Below are 8,918 nucleotides of genomic sequence, written 5' to 3'. Positions count from 1 at the left end.
TACTAATGAAGCTTTACCAGAGATGTTTGCTGAGGATAGTTTAAGTTTCATTTTCTTTTATACTAGGGGTATTTTTTTTTTAATTTTTTAATTTTTTTTGACGATTTATCTTTCTGGAAGACAAAGATTCTTAAGCCTTTTGTGTAGTAAATAACACATTACTTTATAGCATTATGCATGCAAATAGCTATATAAATGTAAGTATGTGTGGTTTTTTAATAGAGATAAGGAGAAACAGATAAAATATAATCTATAATGTGAGCTAAAACAGTACTAATTATTAATAGCAGGGAAATATCATTTAAAATGTGATACCAATGAAAGCCTTTTATTGCATTTTGTTTTCCAGTTGCTGGTTATACTGATTGTTTTTTAATTGATCATTACTTAATTATCCATTTCTGCACAAATCCATTTGGGAATACTCTCATATAGACTTTTCCCCTGTGATGCTTTACTACCCCTTGACACCAGTATTTGAGGAATAAATGATCAAGACAGATCATTTGTTTATCTTTTTACCTGAACCGTGGAAAATATCAAAGAGGAAGTATAGGAATGTATTTGCACTTGAGTGCTGGGATTTAAATCCCCATACTTCCGAACTGACTGTGGGTATCACTGTTTTGTCAGTACCTCACAAGAACAATCAGCTAATTGCCTAATAAGTATTTAATTCAGGTATATGCTTACCATATTTTTTCTTTTCAGGTCTCAGACATTAAACAAAATGGTTTGTTTTTTTCTTCTCTATCATGTTGTTTTGTGTTTTATGGTATGTTGCATGGGACATAAACTAACCCAATGTGTAGGCAGCACTCTTGTCTCAGTATGATATCAAATATTGGGAAGTTAAAAGCAAAAAAATCTTCTGTATTTCTCACCCACAAAGAAAAAAAGAGCACTGGAAAAAAGTAAGGTGAAATCTACAGAAAGTCATTACACACTTTGATGGGTGTGTGCACATGTAGTTGTGTGTGCTTTGGAAACTGTTATGTATTTCAAAGAAATTCATGGGCTCCAGAACTGATCTGGGAATTGCCTGTGTCAGTGAATGGTAGGGACCAGACTCTGATGTCAGACCCGTTAGTGTAAATCTAGTACAGCTGTGTTCACTCCAGGAGCATTTCTGCTGATTTCCACCATTTTAACAAAGATCCCTAGGTAGCTATAGACAGTGCACATACAGACACTATACATGATTTGAGGAAGGTGGTACATGAATGGCAAGAAGGGAAAAATCACCATTTGGTATATTTCAGTCCTATTTTTAAATTCTTTAATGTTCTTTTAAATTAAAGCATTCTTCTCTGTTCCATTAGGGCCAGGAGCCAATTTCTTTTCATACTGAGCTTCCTGTAGTGCCCTCTCAAGTCAATGATAGAACCTTTGAAAATTAAGCCATTTATTTAGATGTACATATACTCATATACATATATACACCTACACATATACATATATACATATATGTGTGCATGTATGTCTGTATGTATATGTATAACTAAATAAATGGCTTCATATTATAAAAATACAGATTTGTGAATTTAGTGATAATTTAAATGTTTAACTGACAGATCCATGACGTATGAAAAAAAATGAAATATCCATTAGCAATACCATGAACAGTTTTTATTTGTGATAGATGTGACAGAGGCATTTGTAAAGAGCAAAATCAAAGAGTCTACATTTTGGAGGGGAATATAAAGTACAATGAGAGAAGAGGATTTAAGTTTTTTGGAGCCTGCCAATAATATCTCTACCATAGATCTTGAGTAAAATGTATTAGTGGATTAGATAAATGTGTCAGTTCATCTGAATGACTGACTAATGTATTAATGTGTAGTCAATGTGCACATTTATTATGTGCATCTGGCAAAGGCAGTATAAAAAAATCTCTTTTGCAGAGATTCCCCTTTTGTCACGAATTATATGTCTCCAGGCATCAGAAACATGCAGGACTTTTTCCCTGAGCAATATAAAAAAAAATCAACCAGTCAAATAACAATTATTGGCATGTTAGCTAATTTCATCATTAATCAATCATTGTAGTATTGAGGGGTTTCATGAGATTTATATCAGAGAGGCCTGTGGGTCAATGGGAAGATTTTGTTGTCATGCAGAACATAAACATAATTTTAAAGACAGGTACCTCACCAGTAAAAAATAATCCCGAGCCTTTTGAGTAATATGCAACTGCTGGCCGATAGAAAATCTAATGTTCTCTCTCTCTCTCATTCTCTCTCTCTAATTTTGCTTTTTATTTATTTTCTCCTCTTGTCATGTTTAGCTCTGAGGACTCCCCAGTACTAATATCTAGTAACTGTTTCTAGAGCAGGAGTCAGGGCCAGTTCAACTTCTCTGTCACCACTGAACACTCAAATACTCACCAGCTGTTTTTCTCTGAATAATAATAAAAAAGACAACCTGGTGTTGTTACCAAATGCCAAGACCCTAGTTGAGATGCAGACAATGTCTCCAGGCTCCCATTATGTAGCTTCAGCCCTGAGCTCTGAAGAGTATCGATAAGGGGCACAAAATAAAACAGGGAAATCAAGAGACGCTGAGTAATAGACCTTTGAATCTTTGTTATTGTTACATTTACAAATAACACAAACCATTTTTGGGGGTGTGGAGTGAAAATGAGTTTGCAATTCAGCATTGGCCTTGATACAATATAATTTCCCATACCTCGAAAAAAGCATATTTGAACACCGAGAGTCATCCTGTTACAATGAAAGTGAATAAATCACAGCTGCGGTATTAAAGGGTCAGCCTCTTTCTTTCCATGTAAAAGGGTTGGTAGTGTTCATGTTTATTGTAAACATCATCTGCCTGAATCAAAAGTATGTTACTTATTTCTTGAGAATAGCTTTGTGTGCTGAGTGTTTTCTATCTTGACATGAGTTCTACTTTTCTCCTGTATCATGCATTGTTGTGCCTTTTGCACATTTTTTTCATGAAAAATCTTTTCTCACACAATAAACATTTATCCAGAAATTTTACAATTTAGTCAAAAAAAGTAATCCACCTCTAGAAACAGGGAACTGAATTTTTTGAGTGATGTTTTTCAGTTTTCTGTAAAAAACCAAAAACAAAACCCAGTTATTAGAGACTAAAATGATACAAAAATCCAAACACTTTTACTGAAAAGTAGGGGTTGGTTTCTCATTAAAAAAGAAAAGAATTTATATAGGTAATGCTGATATTAAAAAAAAAAAAATTTCAGAGAGAGAATTAGCATTTTTCAATCAGAGGTGATTTGGAATCTGAATGTTTAGAAAGAGTGAAATCTGTACTAAAAACACCTTCAGAGTGCAACTCAGTATCTCAAGAGACCTTAGTATCTCAAAAGTATCCCTAGATTTTCCAGATATTTTTCTGATCCTATTCTTAAATATGTAGGAATTATTTTTTACTGGTCATGTTCAATAGATTTTCACTGTAGATTTCACTAGAGATTCACAATAAATTTTCATCCACAAAAATACCTAAACTGATTTTCAAGTTATACATAGAGGAATCTCTTCACCAGCCATAGAAATGCAGCCATGTCTGGAAAGGAGCAAGACTCAACTCACAAAAACACAATCTAAAATATTAGAGCAGGGAGTGAAAAAAAAACCTACCCCAGATGAAAATGAGGAAATCATATAAAGATACAATATACTCACCTACTCTTCTGGTTTTTATCTTCTTCTGCATATGGTATAAAGAATTTTCAGTCTGTTTGCTTAGATTTAAGACCAGGAAATTTAATTAAGCAGAAAGTCACACACAATAAGGAGACAATGGGATGATCAAGAAGGAAATGGCACAGCACTTATGAAAATCTGCCTCAGTACATTGAGGCATGTATGCCATGTTTCTGTCAAAGGTGAAATTAGCTATTTTGGTAACCTGGGCAAATATGCTGGAGAGGGGCTGGGAGTGTGCTGAGCTGCTTCTGTAACAGCCTGGATGCTGCTACCACTGCCCAGGCCCTCTGGGGGCTGTTGTGTTGGAGCCCCCTCCAAATCAGTGCTTGAGGCTGGTGCCTTCCTCACTCTGCCTTAGTTACACAGCTGGTAAACATTGGGGCAAAACTTCTCCCTGGGTTTCTCTGCAGGTAAAGCATATAAACAATCCACTCCAACAAACTAGGATGGAGCAGTTTGCTCCACACAGTATTCCTGTCCTGTTACCTAGGTCAGTTTGGGAGTGGGGAACTGGATGGGGCTTCCACAGTCTCTTACCATCATGAAGTCTAGCGCCCAGAGGGTTGAAGACACAGCTTCTACCCATACAAACAGAAGAATGTCCCATAGAAATCAGAGCTCTTCTTCACATTGCTGTAGCAGCAGTAGCATCATCAAGGGGGGCAGTGGGGGTACCAGCCCCAAGGGCTGAGTTGCGGGAAGGGGAAAACATAAAGATAGCAGCCACTGCACTGATGACCTGCCACTGTTGCCGCCACTAGCACTGCAGCCCCTGGCACTGCCCCACATGCTTCTATCACCCAGGGCACCTCTACATAGCAGAACCATAATATTGTGGCAATCCCACCTCGTGCCACTCTGGTGAGGTGGTGCCAGTGCCTACCCAACGTCCTCCCCAGAAGAAGAGGCTTAATTATAGAACTGAGCAGAAAAAAGAAAGCGCAACGCACTGGAGCATTTTTACCTTCCAGAAGGGTTGTTTTAAGCCATCTGTCAGTGCAGGGAGATGTCACTGCATCACTCAGCTCACGTTTTCATCTCTTCTCTTCAATAGAGAGGGCTAAATATACATTTAAATAGATAAATAAATATAAAAAAAATAAAAGCTGAAATTCTGACATCATCACATGACTCCAAGAGCTACCCCTCAACATATGCATGGCTACTAGATCTGGAACTGAATGGTAACCTATCACCAAAAGACAGACTCTATACCAGAAGACCATATGGTAGCCTATGCAACATTAATCTTCAAAAAAGATTTGAGAGGAGAATCCAGGGAATTACAAACTGATGAGCCTAAGTTCTTTTGCTGGAAAATTGGTTGAAAACATAATAAAAAAAATAGGGTGTCCATTATATGGATGAACAGGACTCACTGAGGAAGAATCACCAAGACTTTCTGTAAAGGGAGGTCACAAACACCTCACACATTTCCTAGAGTTCTTAGAAGGCATCAATAAGCATATGGACCAGGGTGATCTGGTCGATATAGTGTATCTGGATTTTTTTAACAGATTTTGACAAAGGCTCACACCAAAGGCTCTTAATTAAATTAAGCTGTCATGGCATTAGGGGCATGGACTAAAGTAACTGGTTAAAGAACAGTAAAAAACAGCAGGTGTAAATGATGAGTTCCCACAATGGAAGGAGGTAAGCTGTGGGGTCTTTCAAAGGTCTACACTATTTAACATAGTCATACATGATTTGGAACGGGGGGGGGGAATAGTAAGCTGACCAAGTTTGTGGATGACACCAAATTATTCGAAGTGGTAAAAAACAGACCTGACAGTGAAGAGCTGCAGAAGGATCTTGTAAAATTGAGTGTATGGGGAAAAAATGGCAGATAAAGTTCAGTGTTGATATAGGCAAAGTGATGCACAGGAGAAAAAAATAACTTGAGATAAAGAAACACAATGATGGGCTCTACATTAGCTGTTACTACTCAAGAAAGAAATCTTGGAATTATTGTGGATAGTTTCATAAAACATCAATTCAGAGTTAAGCAGCATTCAACCCCTTCCCCGCCCCCCAAAAAAGCAACCCTAAACAAACAGAATGTTAAGAATCATTAAGAAAGGAATTGAAAACAAAACAGAGTATGCCATTATGCCACTGCATAAGTTCATGGTTCACCCACACCAGCAATACTTTGAGATCCTCTCAAATGTGCTGCAGAGTGTTAGCACTTTTAGGGATGCAAATATGATTCACAAAATAAATGCAGAGATTTAAAATAGGAATCCATAGTATGAAATACATTCTGGACAGTTGTGGTCTTTCTGAGTTCTTTGCAATGGAGAAATTGCTCTACTATTTTTTCACGTAGTCCAAAAGCTGGCATTTTCCAAGGGGTACCTTGAGTTTAACAAAGGGATGCCTTCAATCTAAAGGTTGAAAACCACCGGTCACCCTAAATACTGCAGTTCTGGTCCTCCTATTTCAAGAGGGGTACATGAGAACTAGAAAAGGTACAGAAAGGGCCACAAAGGTGATCTGGAACACAGGGAGGCTTTTTTGCATGAGGCAAAAATAAATGGGCTAAAACTTTTCAGCTTAGAGAAAAGACAACCAAGTGGGGCTATGATACAGGCCTATATATAATTAAAGGTTTGGACAAAGTAAATGTATTTATTTAGCAAATGTAAATCCATGAAGTCCAGCAATAGCAAGTAAATAGGGAAGACATTACTTTCACAAAACTAAAACTAGAAACAAAACAGGGACCTACAATGAAATTATTAGGAAGCAGGTTTAAAAGAAACAAGAGGGAGTTCTTTCTTACACCACATGTAATGAACATGTGGAACTCAGGCGATGAACAGACATCGCATTGTCACAGAAGAAACCATTTTCTCCCAGGACAAAGTGCAGCTGTCCCGATATCCATATCCATTGTCCCAGAACACACACTAAAAAAATTTGCAGGATAAGAAGTGTACACAGTTTGTCCTGGAACACTGCAAAGTGCATCTGAACAGCTATTCTGGGATTGTATTATTGGATCAATGGCAGAAAAGTGGCAGTGCATTCAGCCACTCAGTAAACCTTGATTGAAAGGGCACCACCAATCTCACGTCTTTTCCTTTCCAGACAAACACAGCCACAACTTGTCTAGGGACAAATGCATCGTCTGTTCCTAGCCTCATTGCTACAAGATGTTGTAAAGACTAACAATTTAATCAGGTTCAAAAGGACATTAGACAAAGTCATGCAGGATAGGTAGGTATTTAACATGATAGTGAGGTTGTCATGTTAAATACCTCCAAATTAGGTAATAATAATACCTCCAATAAATCTTGGAAACTGCAAGGGAAGAGAGGTAGGTGACAGGTCAATCTGTAGAGGACATGCATAAATACTCTTGCCATTTGCATCCCATCTCTTCCAGTGTAAGATACAGGTCTGTTTGTTAAGTAGGCCAAGACCCACCAGGACACTACAAGCCCCTCTCAGTGGTCAGAAGGAGGTTTCTAACTGCAAAACAGCTTGGGACAAGTTATGAGAAAAACAGGAACAGGGACTAGGGTTCCCAGGGGGAACACCAGCTAGAGAACATTGACTAGCACCCACCGCCCCTCAAACATATCTAAAGAGCCCAAGATGCTGCCCAGTGAAACCCTGTCTGTAGATGTGCATGGATGAGTGAAAGGAGTAGGAGATACAGGATACTAGACTTGTGGTTTGACCCAGGAAATGGCATTTCTTATATTCTTATGAACTTAATCTCCCAAATAAATCTTGGCAGCAGGTCAGGAATATATCATTCTTTAGTCTGCAGCTTTTCTATTTAAGATGGCTGCTCTCACCCCTTAATTTTTAAGGTTGTCCGCTGAGATATGTTACACCTTTAATACCAAATGACAAGAAGAGCACTCTCTGCAAAAGCTTGCAGTCCTTGAGCCCCTCCACTGGACATACACTTATAACCTCTCTCTACCAGGCTGGCGTACAGTCTAGCTTTCATCCTTTCCAAAAAAATAAAGCTTTCTTCAGCCACAGTTCAAAACAGAAAATTAAGGGATGGCTTAGCCAGAATCAAAAAAAAAAAGAAGAAAGCACAGAGACAGCTCTTTGCAGCTTGCAGCCCTGATATTATAACCTCCTCAGCCTCTGGGGGATCAGGTAACAATGGGGTTTGATCATACTGCAGGAGTTTATTTGAGGGATGTTGACAAGCCTAATTGCTTGGCTGCTAGTGGCAGCTGTAGAGCCTCTGGCTGGCTTGGGACAAAGGTTTTATTAACTCTTCGTTTGCCAGGCATAGCATACAGTTTACTTGCCTCATCAAAATTTAAAAAAATACTACTGAAATAATCTAAGGCATACCGTGAGCTGTGAAAACTCTCTAAAGTGTCCAAATATCTATATGGGAAGACAATAAGGAAAGTACTGTAAAACTGTAGTGATTTTAGATGAATGAGCACCAAACCAAAATTGTTGATGTGACTAAAAGTTGGATTTCCAGGTATTTGATGCATGGTAAAAGTAACATATATATCACTGCCAGCTCATGCTAACAGAGAGCTTTTTACACGTTATTCAAATGGCTAGTCACTTGAAGCAAATGACCAACCCAGACAAAAAACCTACCATGACATATTATTTCTCTAACAAAGACAATGAGTCAATGTCTTTCTGCAGTCTCTCGCCCATTATTTTCTAAGAATCCTTCTCTAAGGATTTTGCTGAATTTCTAACGCAAGCCACTTCAAAGAATAAGCTTAATAAATAGAATAGAGACTACATATCAACAGACAAGTGTTTCTTATCACAATATAAGGCACCAAATATGTTAGCCAGCATTACTTCCACTTACTGTACTAACCAATTAGAAGCAGGTAATTTTGTAAACTTAAGAGCAAATACCTATGCCTATACATTACCTGATTATTAGAGTGTGATTGAAATATTGGCTTTGATTTTTTTTCTATATAATGTATAATAGTGTATGTAGAAAACCACATCTACAAAACTATGTTACAATTTTTGGTTAAGTGGAGACCACCTGATCCAGAATTCACCTAATAATGCCTCAAGAGTTGAAATATTTTTCAACCTCAAGACCTGTTATTCACCAGGGCTGAAGTCCCATCATTTTACTTGCAATCGGGGGCTTATCACCTCTGTAAATCAGGCTCATACTGATTTTTGGTATTAGCCACAATACCTTGCTTTTCTTATCTTAATATCAATGGGAATACATATAATGTTTTACAGTAG

The sequence above is a fragment of the Alligator mississippiensis genome, chromosome 1 (genome assembly GCF_030867095.1).
Source record: "Alligator mississippiensis isolate rAllMis1 chromosome 1, rAllMis1, whole genome shotgun sequence".
NCBI lineage: Eukaryota > Metazoa > Chordata > Crocodylia > Alligatoridae > Alligator > Alligator mississippiensis.
Note: the sequence above shows the minus strand (reverse complement) of the source record.